This window comes from Bos indicus x Bos taurus, chromosome 17 (assembly GCF_003369695.1).
Source record: "Bos indicus x Bos taurus breed Angus x Brahman F1 hybrid chromosome 17, Bos_hybrid_MaternalHap_v2.0, whole genome shotgun sequence".
Taxonomy (NCBI): Eukaryota; Metazoa; Chordata; class Mammalia; order Artiodactyla; family Bovidae; genus Bos; species Bos indicus x Bos taurus.
In genome coordinates, this window is record NC_040092.1 from 69,489,839 (window position 1) to 69,504,484 (window position 14,646).

Here is a 14,646-nt window from a genome sequence, read left to right on the forward strand (position 1 = left end):
ATACTTCAAGTTAAAATAACATCCTATAAAATATAACAACATTTTTAAAGAGTCTCTGTCACATTTTAGGATGCATGTCTTGGAGGGAGAGGGAGAAAATGGGAAAAATCTAACGAAAAGCCTTGATGGACAGATTCATGGAGCTTGATTTAAATGCTAAGGAGGATAGACTTTATTCTGCACATCTGTAGATTCAGTAAAAAATGTGGTGTGCACAGCTTGAATACATATTAATAAATATGTTAATAATTTATTAATTTTATTATTTAAATAATTTATTAAGTTTATCAATAAATTATGCATTCATTTACTGTCTGTATTATTTATGTTAAAAACAACACAAAAAGTTTATAAGGATGAAATTAAAAGTTGTCACATTTTCTTCCTAAACCCCCACTTGGGACATTATTGCCACCATGAATGAAGGGACATGATCTAATCTAGGTTTAAGAAAAAGATACCTGAGGTGGCAATAAAAAGGTGCATCTTAAAAGTAAACAAAGAGGTTTCTTGGTCAAAAAGTTATGAAAATGGTGAATTAACCAAGTCAAATACATTATCTGACCCTGGATTTCTCACAGAACCTTCCAAAGGCATGTTTCTATGGGATGGGGTGAGTTCTAACGTGTTTTCCACTCTTATTTACCACAGAACTCTCATTGGAAGGAGCATCTCAGGAGGCAATAATGCCATAGAACATAGGTGGGGAAAGCTCATCTAAGCTTACTTTCTCTATCTCCTCAAGTGTTCACCTCCCAATCCTCTGAAACTAAAGTTCTATCTAGATCCTCAAGACTGCCCTGATCATGCAATCTCTGAGAGACTCTGTCCAGAACTGCCCAAATAAGCTGCTTCCAGATTCCTGGCCCTTAGAAACTGCATGACATATTAAATGTGTATTATTTAACCTGTAGTACAACTTCAATAGACAACATTTATCATGAACATATATAATAGTGAAGGGCTGAAAGTTCAGATTGAAAAAGTTGGCTTAAAGCTCAACATTCAAAAAACTAAGAATCATGGCATCTGTTCCCATCACTTCATGGGAAACAGATGGGGAAACAGTGGCAACAGTGTCAGACTTTATTTTGGGGGGCTCTAAAATCACTGCAGATGGTGACTGCACCCATGAAATTAAAAGATGCTTACTCCTTGGAAGGAAAGTTATGACCAACCTAGACAGCATATTCAAAAGCAGAGACATTACTTTGCCAACAAAGGTCTGTCTAGTCAAGGCTTGGTTTTTCCAGTGGTCATGTATGGATGTGAGAGTTGGACTGTGAAGAAGGCTGAGTGCGGAAGAATTGATGCTTTTGAACTGTGGTGTTGGAGAAGACTGTTGAGAATCCCTTGGACTGCAAGGAGATCCAACCAGTCCATTCTGAAGGAGATCAGCCCTGGGATTTCTTTGGAAGGAATGATGCTTAAGATGAAACTCCAGTACTTTGGCCACCTCATGCGAAGAGTTGACTCATTGGAAAAGACTCTGATGGTGGGAGGGATTGGGGGCAGGAGGAGAAGGGGACAACAGAGGATGAGATGGCTGGATGGCATCACTGACTCAATGCATGTGAGTTTGAGTGAACTCCGGGAGTTGGTAATGGACAGGGAGGCTTGGCGTGCTGTGTTTGATGGGGTCGCAAAGAGTCGGACACAACTGAGCAACTAAACTGAACTGAACTGAAGGCAATTTACTTTCCATATTGCTAGTCTGAGACAATGTTCCCCTAAGCCTGGAGTGGTGACACAGAGTTGAAATAGCTTTATCTCAGCTAAATGTGGGAATAACTTGTTACACAGCAATAGGTAACTGATACACCCCATAAATTCTATGTATATTTAATTTTAATTTTTAACTTTGTCTATCCTTTCTCTTTCCACCGACAAATTGTGATTCACTTTGATATAATTTTGATCATTTAAGTTTGAAAATTATGATAAGAGACTCTTAACCAATCTACCTGAATCTCAATTCTCACAAGAAGGGCTGTGAAAGTTGGAAGTATTTGGGGAAAGCACCAGACTTGAAAGCATATAACACTGGGCACAGGAGGGTTGTCTGGGGCCATCAGTGGATATGGAGAATGTCTGCTGTTTCTCTGTTTTGGCTACTGTCTACTCCCCATGCTCTGTGTTTGCCTCTGGGGCTCCTGAATGGTAGGATATTAGTATTAATCTTTCATATCTCTTAGCATTTTCTGGGCTGCTCTTTCCCTTGCCAGTGCATTAGAGTCTATAGTTCATAACTCAATGAGCAAAGGTGAAGGGAACTGAAGGTCCAGTTTGTTAAGAAAAAAAAAAACAGTGAGCCATGGTGTCACCAGAGCCAAGAAAAGCAGTGTTCAAAGAACAATTTCAAGTCCTTTGAGAAGCTAAGCAAAATGAAAATATAGAAATAATCTGAGGATGTGTCAGAGTGTAAATCACACTCATAAAAGCAGTTTTATTAGAGGGGAGGGATGGAAAGAAGGATCAAAGAAAGACTGAAAAGTGAGGAAACAGACAACTATTTTAAGTAACTCTACTGTGGGCTTCCCAGCTGGCGCTAGTGGTAAAGAACTCACCTGCCAATGCAGGAGACAAAAGAGACTCAGATTTTGAGTCTGGAAGATCCCCTGGAGAAGGAAATGGCAACCCACTTCAGTATTCTTGCCTGGAGAATCTCATGGACAGAGGAGCCTGGTAGGCTACAGAGGGTCTCACAGAGTCAGACACTACTGAGCAATTTAGCACACATGCACTGTGAAAGATAGAAGAGGAAGAATATGGTTTTCTCAAAAAGTACATGAAACTAAAAGAAGGCTTTTTTCCAAAGATGGAGACCATTATTATGCCTTGTATGCTTACGGGAGACATTCAGTTGAATTTGAGAAAATCATTATAGAAGTGAAATCCTTAAGACAGCTGGAACGGTTGGGAGCCTGATGAGCAGAGGGACTTGCTTTCGATGCAAACAGGGAAATCTGTACTATGCTAACAGGAAATAGAGCAAAAGATGTAAGCTGATAGCTGGCAGAAAGGTAAGGTCTCTCTCAAGCACGTATGTTATTTTTCTCCATGTCCAGCTGCTTAGGCGAGTACAGAAAAGGCAGAGTCAGGTTGATATAGGGCTGGGGTTTTACTTGAAAAGTTCTATGGAGCAACAGAACTAAAGGGAATTCGCAGCTGAGTGACTTTAAACTAGTGATCTGAACAGGAGAAGAGTTATCTATGGGTATGGAGATGCTATGTGAGTGAACGGAAATATTAGAATGTCTATCAGAATACTGCATACTTGAAATCAAGGTTTCAGAGGTTGGAAACCGGAAAGTCAAGGAACTGAGAGGTTTTTGGGGTCGGATTGTTAAAAAAAAAAAAATAATGGACAGTAACGTTTCCAGGAGGGAACAACAGTAGAGAGGAAAACTGAGTAAGCTGTAAAAGTCCTTGGTGACAAAGAGGTTTGGAACATGACAGCAGCAACAGGCAGTGTCCGTGGTGTAGTCTGACAATGTAAACTTCAAAAAGATTTGGTGTTGAAGAATGAAAGGGATAGGAATGATTTGATGCTGCTGTGGGCAACGGGAGGGCACCTGCCTCAGCACCTTAATCCTGGCTTGTGATTAGTGGAATATAGCTTCTCTGAGAGAGCAGGGAGGAGTCAGTATCCTTGAGGGATGACTGTTTTGACCAGAGCAAGAAGATGAAGGCGCAGTCAGAGGTCAGACTGAGAACATAACTGAGAGCATGCTAAATGACGGGCCAGGAGTTCCAGAGCGTGCGGTAGAAGACTGGTCTGAGTTAAAGGGTGAACAGAGAATGAGTAGGAGACTGGTCTGAACTAAAGGGAGAACAGAACAGCATGGAGATGAGAAGACAGATGATGGATGGCTGGGAGGCTTAAACTTCTAGAGATAAGAATGAGGTAAATTGGTATTTAAGACATTTTGAGATGAATCCTGGTACTGTATTAAACAATGGCAGGCAAGCATTTTGAGATATGATTCAGACAACTGAGCTAGAAAATGCAGGCAACTGAGCAGTGGTTTATTCCTGAAATTGGGAAGGGGTGGTGATCAATGAAATACATGACAAGAATAAACACTTGGAAAATGAGATAATACAATCTGTCAAAATTAAAATGAGCATGTCCTAAGTTTCAGTCATGCAGAATGAATGAATTCTGGAGATCTAATGCACAGCATGATGATTATAGTTAATAATACTGTATTGTATAGTATACTTGAAATTTGCTGAGAGTCTATCTTAAGGGTTCTCACCACTCACTATGTTTGATGATGGATCTGTTAATTATCTTAATTGTGGCCATCACTTCATAATGTATACATATAATCAAAAACACCATGCTGTATACTTTAAATATATATGATTTCAATTTATTAATTGCATGTCAATAGAGCTGAGGGAAAAGGGAAAAAAATGAGTATGCCCTTTTACTCAGCAAGTTTGCTTCTAGAGATTTATTTGCTTTTCACACAAAGTCTGTAGTACAACTTCAATAGTCAATATTTATCATGAATATATATAATGGTGAAGGGCTAAGTCAATTTACTTTCTGTATTGCTAGTCTGAGACAACCATCCCCTAAGCCTGGAGTGGTGAGATAGAGTTGAAATAGATTTATCTCAGACACATATTTCAGCTACAGTATTTGAGATGTCAAAAAAACAGAGATAGAATATTAATAAACATACACACCAAAAAAAGAAACATTCATTGCTAACAGTGAATTCTAAAAGGAAACAGGAGTTAGATATAAATATGGAATAATTCAATTACTGTGAAAAATCACTTGACTTGTAGTGTAATCCAATTACTTATTTTCATTACGTAATTTTATAGCATCCTCCTGACTTCTGTGTATGAGGTAAATAGCCACAACTATAGCAGGAAAAATGGCCTATTTCAGAAGTACTATGGGTAGAATAGAGGAAGTGATTGAGTTTAAAAATAGTGACAGTCATCATAGGGATAAACAGAGAAGCCCAGAACATCCAGGTATAAGAAAAATTCTTCTACTGATGAATAGATATCTCTTAGCAACAGCAGGAAAATGGGTTCTCAGCAATTTCTTCCAAAGAGCTTTCAGGACATATATTAGAAAGAGAAAGGATCAGAGGAAAAACTATAGATTACCAAGGTAATTCTGTAAGTTAAAGGCCTTTGGCAAGGTGCACTTCATTGTTTTAAATAAATGCATTATTGCCCAGAATCCAACATCTTAGATTAAAATATCTCGCCTGAGTTCATTAATTTTTCAGATCCAAGCTAGATGGCTTTTATGGGACAGTCTACTAAGTCATTATCAACCTTGATATCTTCATCTTTACCAACTGTTTTGATTAATAACTTGTGCTGTGGGCAGATATTGCAGAGTGATGATGACAGATGAAGACTTCACCCTACAGATACACACAGTTCATCTCAGAAGAAACTGACAAAGATTACACTGACAGCAGAGTAAATACTTCACACCAAAGTGTGCACACACACACACACACACACACACACACACACACTGCTTGCTCATATATATTCTGAGGCAAACACAAGGAAAATTGGAGGCAGTTTTAGGTCCAAACAAGGTGAAATTAGGAAGCTGTTTAAAGGCTATGATTTGCGGGTGAGGGAAGACTCTTCTAAAATTTGTCTTTAAAAATATATCAGCAGGTCTGCCCCCAAGAGGACCTGCTTCCAGGCAGGTTAAGTGTGCAGCTCCCTCAGGGGTCCCCTGCCATTGCAGACACATGTGATGGACAAGAAGGAGAGAATGGCCACCAAGATGGAGAGGAAGGTGTCCAGGTGCTGAGGAAGGAGGAGACTCTGAGGCTCTGGTAGCCCATTTTTAGATGCTAGATGCTAGAAAGACTCATATAGTAGAAATATCATAATCCCCCACTCAGCAGTGTTGAATGTATTGTTCTCTGCTCATCCCGAGAAAGATGAAATGACCCTATTCACCACACAGATCTCTGGGTCCTGCATTTGGTAATCAAGCCCTGGGAGCAAGTCAAATCATCAGGAGGTCCTTTAGGTCAAGGTAATATCAGGTGGGAGCCTGGAAGACACAGCTAACTCTTCTTGGTGGCTTCCACAACAGTACAAGAGACATCTGAGACAATGACATACATGCCTTTAACCCGGGCACATTCACATGAGGAAGCTGTTGCCATGAGGGAACGGGGCCACGCCCAGGCCAGGCTGCCAAATGTCCATCACCCCTCAGGGGATGGTGATTGTCTGTGGAGGCTACTGGAAGACTTCAACAAGGGGGACCAACACATCCTGCATTCAAATAAAATCCAAGGAAGTCTGAGGAAAGAAGAAAAGGCAAATGGATACAGACCTGGATTTCCCGTCAGGGAGAAGAGCTCACTCACTCCGATAGTCAGTGTTTAGACAGGTGTGTCCTGAACTATCAGCCAATGCCCCTTGGGTGTTAGGGTGTCTGTGGTGAGGAAGAGAAAGAGAGCCTGACGGGTGTCTACTTTGTTGACCTGTGCTTTGCTGACACTGGGATGAACCACTGGTTTGTGGGACTGCTGAAGGGATCTGGGTCAGAGAAAAAAAAAAGTAAAGTGAGGCAGAAAAAAAAGAAAGTGAAACCCAGGGATGTCTCTGGAGGTCCAGTGGTTAAAACTTCGTCTTCCAATGCAGGGGGTATGGTGTTGATCCCTGGTCAGAGAGCTGTGACGCCTCATGTCTTATAATCAAAAACCCAAAACAAAACAGAAGCAATATTGTAACAACTTTAATTTTAAAAAAGTGAAATGCAAAGGTGATAACAAGCAGGAAAGTGGGGAAGCATCATCCAGGAGCCCCGGGAGGGCTGAAAGTTGTGGATGCAGAGGATGAGATCATGATCACCACTGAAGAAGTGCCCTCTGTCCCAGGCAAAGGGAAGGAGGAAGAGAGTTCAGAAGAAGCCAGTGGCCTCTGATAGAGCCAAGTCCTCGCTTCCACATCATGCTGGCCCTGACGCATGGGCTGCTCTAGGTTTACGGGGCTTGTTTGAAGCAGGTGACCACCACTTCACCCTCAGACTTGCATTTCCTTGGTCTCCACAAGATGGAAGAATGGAAGACAGTGGAGATAGATCCAAAAACAAAGAGCATCTGAAGTAGATTTGGAAGAGAAGGGGGATGAGATACAGGACTCCTTGGAAGAGAAGGGGGATGAGATACAGGACTCAGAAGGAAGAAGTAAAGATGAGGGAGATGATGACAACAGAGAGGAAAGTGGGGAGGAGGGTGACTCTGCCCAGGACTGAGAAATACTGAGTGAATCTTGCTGGGGAACCTGGGACTTGACACAAAGGAGAAGAAAATGCTGAGAGCAGCCCACAAGCCATGACAAAAACTTTCTCTGACGATTTAAGATGCTACAATGGGTCAGAAGTTAAACTGAGTAGTGAGTTCCCTCCATACCTTTGAATGTTACTTCCAAGACATTGGAGCGAGACAAGGTAGCTGCAAAGATTTAATTCTGTGTATTCTGCTACCTACCAGGGTTCTCGTCAGCCCTTTGACATCCTTTCTGGGAAAAGTCTGCACTGGCTGCATCTTCTTTTTCTGTATCCTGATGCTTTGACATCTGGGGCCTTGATTGTCCTGGAGGGGCTGCCAGGATCAGGCAAGTGTGCCTTTCCAATGTAAACAACACTCTCAACCACCTCCTGTACTGGCTCTCTACACTCTGGGCTGATCACCCCATAATCACCTGCTCTGCTAACTCCTTCATTGGCAGACAGATTCTTTATCATAGGCTACCTGAGAAGCCCCATCACCTGCCCTAATCACCCCATAGTCAACTGTCCTAATCACCCCCTAGCCAGGTACCAGGTGACTAGAGACAGCCTTTATGCCCCAGGCTACTGAAACTATTCAATCCAGCCAATCTTAAGCCTGCTTATTCTGCCTCTCCCATTCCTTCCCTTCGAAACCACAACAAAGACCCTTGACCAAAGTTTTCCTCTTTCCTCTGCTTCCTGATTGCCCCAGTGCCTCCCATCGTGCATACACTGTGTACACTCCCTCTCATGATGTGGCATGCCCCTCCTCTTGGGATCTGTGAGTATAATAAACTCTTTTCAATGGCGGCCATCTCCTTACTCATATATGAAGAATAATAAAATCTATATTAAGCCAGGAAGGGTGCAGACCAGGTGCCATCTATAACAGAGCTGGGCTTAGGATGTCACCTCAACAAGAGGATGAAGTCCCAACAGGAAGGATGTTTCTATCCCAACAAAACAAGAGTGTGTTGTACTGTGTTGGGAGGGTTTTCCATCTATAAAACAAAGAGTTTTTATAGAGGAATATATACATACAACATTGTACAGAATACTCACATACACCATTGTCTATAACAAAATCCCATAGAGGGATGGCTTATAAACAATAGAACTTTATTTCTTACAGTTCTGAAGGCTAGAAGTCTGCGATTAGGGTGCCAACATGGCTGGTTTCTGGTGAAGCCCAAGACTTCTTGCTGTGTCCTCAGACAGCAGAGATGCTGAGGAGCTCTCTCGGGCTTCTTTCACAAGGGCATTAATTCCATTCATGAGGGCTCCACCTCCATGACCTAATCACCTCCCAAAGGCTCCATCTCTTAATATCACCTTGGGTTTTAGGATTTCAAAATAAGAATTTGAGGGGAACACAAACATATAGACCGTAGATATCTTGAACTTGAAGAATGTCTCTTCTTTGATTTTTAAAAACTAGCAAAAGCTTCTATATAGTTTTATACACTTTCTTAGTTATCCTGAAAATCAAATACCTTTTATAACTGGAGAAAGGAAGCATCTCTTTTGTTCAGTCTGGGAAAGCTCTATGGAGGGATGGTGTGGTTAAAGAGGAACTTGAATGTTGCAATAGAGATTGGTGAGCTGAGAGGGAAAGAAAGCATTCTTCATAGAGTAAGTGTGTAGAGTAGGGTTCAATATGGAAGCAGAAAGAAATAGGCAAGGAGGTTTAAATTAAAATCTAGATTGATTTTTTTTTATTCTACTGCCAATGTTCCTAATTGATGCACTCCTTTTTTTGGCAGTAAAAAATTTCTGGCATCAAGTGATCCTACTTCTATTTAGATAACCAACTAATTAGAAACAGATGTCAACTATTGCAGCATTGGATTTAAACTGGTTATTTAGTCCTAGGATGCCTTTTACAACTGTCACAAAGTCTATTAATAATATATTTCTGAAGGCTTGGGTAAATATTTCTATATGCATATACTGAGGTGTAAATAATCACATAGACTTAATCTAAACTCCTCTGTCTACTATTGTTTTTGTTTTCCGCTGCTTTTCTAACATAGAAGCAAAACATTCCTGAAACCACATATACAGGGGTTGGTAAATTCTAAACACATAGACCATGGTACTTTTATTGAGTTAAATCACTTTCCTTCAAGTTAGTTTCTACATGAACGTTGTTGCTCATTGTTGAGTCACTAACTCGTGTCGGACTCTTTGAGACCCCATGGACTGCAGCACATCAGGCCTCCCTGTCCCTCACTATCTCCTGGAGTTTGCCCAAGTTCATGTCCATTGAACCAGTGATGCTATCTAACCATCTCATCTTCTGCTGCCCCCTTATCCTATCACTTTCAATCTTTCCCAGCATCAGGTCTTTTCCAATGAGTCAGCTCTTCACAGCGGGTGGCCAAAGTATTGGAGCTTCAGCTTCAGCATCAGTCCTTCCAATGAACACTCAGGGTTAGTTTCCTTTAGGCTTGACTAGTTCTCCTTGCATTCCAAGGGACTCTGAAGAGTCTTCTCTAGCACCACAATTCAAAAGCATCAATTCTTTGGCACACAGCCTTCTCTATGGTCTAACTCTCACATTCATACATGACTACTGGGCAAATCATAGTTTTGACTATATGACTTTGTCAGCAAAGTGATGTCTCTGATTTTTAATATGCTCTTTGGGCTTATCATAGCTTTCTTTCCAAGGAGTAAGTGTCTTCTAATTTCATGGCTGCAGTCACCATACGTGGTGACTTTGGAGCTAAAAAAACAAACCTGCCACTGTTGACACTTTTTCCCCATCTATCTGACATGATGCGATGGGACTGGATGCCTTGATCTTAGTTTTTTTAATGTTGAGTTTTAACCCAGATTTTTCACTCTCTTCTTTCACCCTATCAAGAGGCACTTTTCACTTTCTGCCTCTAGAGTGGTATAATCTGCGTATCTGGGGTTGTTGACATTTCTCACAGCAATCTTGATTACAGCTTGTGATTCATAAAGCCCAGAATTTCACATGATAGAAGTTAAATAAGCAGGGTGACAATAGATAGCTTTGCTATACTCCTTTGCCAATTCTGAACCACTCAGTTATTCCATGCCCAGTTCATTTTGCTTCGTGACCTGCATACAGGATTCTCAGGACACAGGTAAGATGGTGTTGGAGAAGACTCTTGAGAGTCCCCTGGACTGGAAGGAGATCAAAACAGTTAATCCTAAAGGAAATCAGTCCTGAATATTCATTGGAAGGACAGATGATGAAGCTGAAGCTCTAATACTTTGGCCACCTGATTCGAAGAACTGACTCATTGGAAAAGACCCTGATGCTGGGAAAGGCTGAAGACAGGAGGAGAAGGGGATGCCAGAGATGAGATGATTGGATGGCATCACTGACTCAATGGACGTGAGTTTGAGTAAACTCCATGAGTTGGTGCTGGACATGGAAGCCTGGTGTGCTGTAGTCCATGGGGTTGCAAAGAGTCGGACATGACTGAGCGGCTGAACTGAGGTAAGATGGTCTGGTATTCCCATTTTGTTAAGAATTTTCCAATTTGTTGTGATACACACAGTCAAAAGATTTAGCATCATCAACAAGGCAGAAGTAGATGTTTTTCTAGAATTCCCTTGCTTACCCTATGATCTAGCCAATGTTGGCAATTTGATCCATGGCTTCTCTGCCTTTTCTAAACCTAGTTCATGGTTCATGCACTGCTGAAGCCTAGCTTGAAGGATTTTGAGCATAACTTACTAGCATGTGAAATGAGCACAGCTGCACAGTAGTTAGAACATTCTTTGGCATTGCCCTTTTTTATGATTGGAATGAAAACTGATCTTTTCTAGTCCTGTGGCTCCAGATGAGTTTTTCAAATTTGCTGTATCACTTTAACAGCATCATCTTTTAGGATTTTAAATAATTTAGCCAGAATTCCATCATCTCCACTAGCTTTGTTCATAGTAATGGTTCCTAAGTCCCACTTGACTTCACACTCTAAGATTTCTGGCTCTACATAAGTGACCACGTTATTGTGGTGATCCAGTTCATAAAGACTTTTTTTTGGTATAGTTCTTCTATGTATTTTTGCCACTTCTTCTTAATCTCTTCTGCTTCTATTAGGTCCTTGCCATTTCTGTCCTTTATTGTGCCCATCCTTGCATGAAATTCTGCCTTGATATCTCCAAATTTCTTGAAGAGATTTCTAGTCTTTCCCATTCTATTCTTGTCCTCTATTTCTTTGCATTGTTCAGTTAAAAAGGCCTTCTAATCTCTCCTTGCTGTTCTCTGTAACTCTGCATTCAGTTGGGTATATCTTTCCCTTCATCCTTGCCTTTGGCTTTTCTTCTTTTCTCAGGAATTCATAAAGACTTCTCAGACAACAACTTTGCCTTCTTGCATTACTTTTTTTTTTTGGGGGGGGGTGGTTTTGCTCACTGCCTCCTGTACAATGTTATGAACCTCCATCCATAGTTTTTCAGGCACTCTGTCTACTAGATGTAATATCTTGAATCTATTCATCACCTGCACTGTATAATAATAAGGGGTTTGATTTAGGTCATACCTGAATAGCCTAGTGGTTTTCCCTACTTTCTTCAATTTAAGCCTGAATTTTGCAATAAAGGGCTCGTGATCTGGATCACAGTCAACACCAGCTATTATTTTTGCTGACTGTATAGAGCTTCTCCATCTTGGGCTGCAAAGAATGTAATCAGTTTGATTTCAGTATTGACCATATAATGATGTCTATGTGTAGAGTCATCTTTTGTGTTGTTGAAGGGGGCGTTTGCTCTGACCAGGGGACTCTCTTGACAAAACTCTGTTAGCCTTGACCCTGCTTCATTTTGTACTCCATGGCCAAACTTGCCTGTTACTCCAGGTATCTCTTGACTTCCTACTTTTGCATTCAATCCCCTATGATGAAAATACTTGTAATAAATTTAGACTCATTTGTTCCATCAATTCATGTCTTAGGTAGGTAGCTTCTCCCAGTAATTCAAAAAATTAGACCAGAAAGGTATTAGCAGTACTGATCTACATAAGTGGGTATAAAGCAGATAAAAAAATTTAGGAAAAGTCTCTAAAACAGACTATGTAAAGGGAATGCATAGAATAATGCATATAGAAGGCTATCTTTGCTGCACTGTAATGGAAAATTGAACAAGTTATACCTAAAATGTACTTTAAAATGTAGAATGATCAGGGACAACCAAAGCAATCTTGAAAATGGACAAAGCTAAAAAAATACATGATATCATGACATATTATAAAGCTAAATAACCAAGAGAATATATAGCTAGTACAAAGGGAGACAATTAAAAAAAATAGGGTGTCCAGAAGTAGACACACATATATAATCACGTGATTTATGACAGAGGTGACACTGCACACAGTGAAGAAAGACTGACCATTTCAGCAAATGGTGCTGTGTCAACCGAGTACTCACACTGGGAAAATATGAAACTTCCTCCCACAAGACTGAAATAATAAGTGCAAAAGTTAAAACAAGTAAATCTTTGAAAGAAAATATCTTAATGTCCTATGCACTGTGCTAAGTCACTTCAGTCGTGTCCAACACTTTGTGACCCTATGGACCATGGCCGGCCAGTCTCCTCTGTCAAAGGTATTCTCCAGGCAAGGATACTGGAGTGGGTAGCCGTTTCCTCCTCCAGGGGATCTTCCTGACCCAGGGATCTAACTCGAGTATCTGGCATTGCAGGCAGATTCTTTACAGTTTGAGCCACTAGGGAAGCCCTTAATGTCCCTAATATAAGCAAATACTTCTTAAAGGGGCAGAAAAAAGTACTGGCTGTAAAGGGAAACAAATGGATAAATTGAGTTACATTGGAATTAAGAATTATTATTCCTCAAAAAACTCTATTAAGGAAAAAAAGAGGCAAGTCACAGAATTGTAGAAAATAGATGCATTAATGTATCTAACAAAGGGTTTGCATGCCAGAAATTTAAAGAATTCATACAAATCAATAACAAAGAAGTCAATAGTATAAGAGAAAATGGGTAAAGAATTAGACACTTCACAAAACCAGTTATAGAAATAGCCAACAAATACATGAAAAACAAATAAAAATTTTCATTTATAATTTTATAAATGAAAATTAAATATATTAATTCATTAGTTATCAAGGAAATGCACACCCCAATGTGACCACCACCACGCAGGTACAGAACTGCTATCACTAAAATGACACTAAATATCAAATGTTGGGGAGGATATAGAACAAATGAAATTCGTGGGAGTATAAATTGATAAAACTATTTAAAAAAGTTACTTGATTTTCTGATGATGTAGTAACTCCATGTTAAATATATGCCCAATACAAATGCTTACTTTTGTTCAATAAATTACATGTATAACAGTGAATAGAAATCCCACCTGCCAAAGCCTAAAATGGATTCCATCAATTACAAAACAGATAAAAACTATTGTAAAGTCACATAAAATAATACTATAAACCAATGAGAATGAATGAACTACTGCTACATACAATCGCATGAGTGATGTTCACATATCCTGCAAAAGAAACAATAAAAACACATACTGTATGAAATCATTCACTGAAAGCTTAAAAACAGGTAATGTTTGGTGGTAGAAATCAATAGAGATTATCCTTAAAAGGCAGGAGGGATGGTTACAGTAAGGGGCCAAGAGAGGGGCTTCTACGCATATGCTTTCATTTTGCAAAAAATCCATTGAGCTGTACAGTTAATGATCTGTGCAATCTTCTGTAGGTACTTTATATGTTAGTTTAAAAGTTCACCCGAAAAAGACCTAAGAGCCAAATCAAAGGTGCCCCTATAGATCTTAGGGTTTCCCTCGTGGCTCAGACAATGGTCAAGGGAACGGCTACCCACTCCAGTATTCTGGCCTAGAGAATCATGGACTGTATAGTCCGTGGGATCACAGTGAGTTGGACACGACTGAGCGACTTTCACTTTCACTTTAGAAAGGAACAAGTCAGAAATGTATGTACTGTGCTGTGCTTCAGTCACTCAGTCTTGTCCAACTCTTTGTGACCCTGTGGACTGTAGCCCACCAGGTACCTCTATCCACAGGGATTTTCCAGGCAAGAATACCGGAGTAGGTTGTCATGACTTCCTCCAGAAGATATTCCTCCTGGGTCTTCCCAACCCAGGGATCGAAACCAGGTCTCCTGCCTTGCAAGCAGATTCTTTACTGTCTGAGTCACCAGAGAAGCCCAATAATATTGGAGTGGGTAGCCTATCCCTTCTTCTGGGTTGGCTTCTACCCAACCCAGAAATCGAACTGGACCCCCCTGCATTGCTGGTGGATTCTTTACCAAAACAATGAATGAAACACATCAAACATACAAAAAAAATATCAAGAATTTATAATCAAAGTAAGAAAAAAATCATC

The 14,646-nt window shown here is 40.3% G+C and overlaps 1 protein-coding gene across 1 annotated transcript in view; it reads right to left on the minus strand.

Annotated features, from left to right (window-relative positions):
* Positions 1-14,646, minus strand: part of DCHS2 (dachsous cadherin-related 2) — a 324,194-nt gene that overhangs the window by 179,102 nt on the left and 130,446 nt on the right. The window lies entirely within an intron of this gene.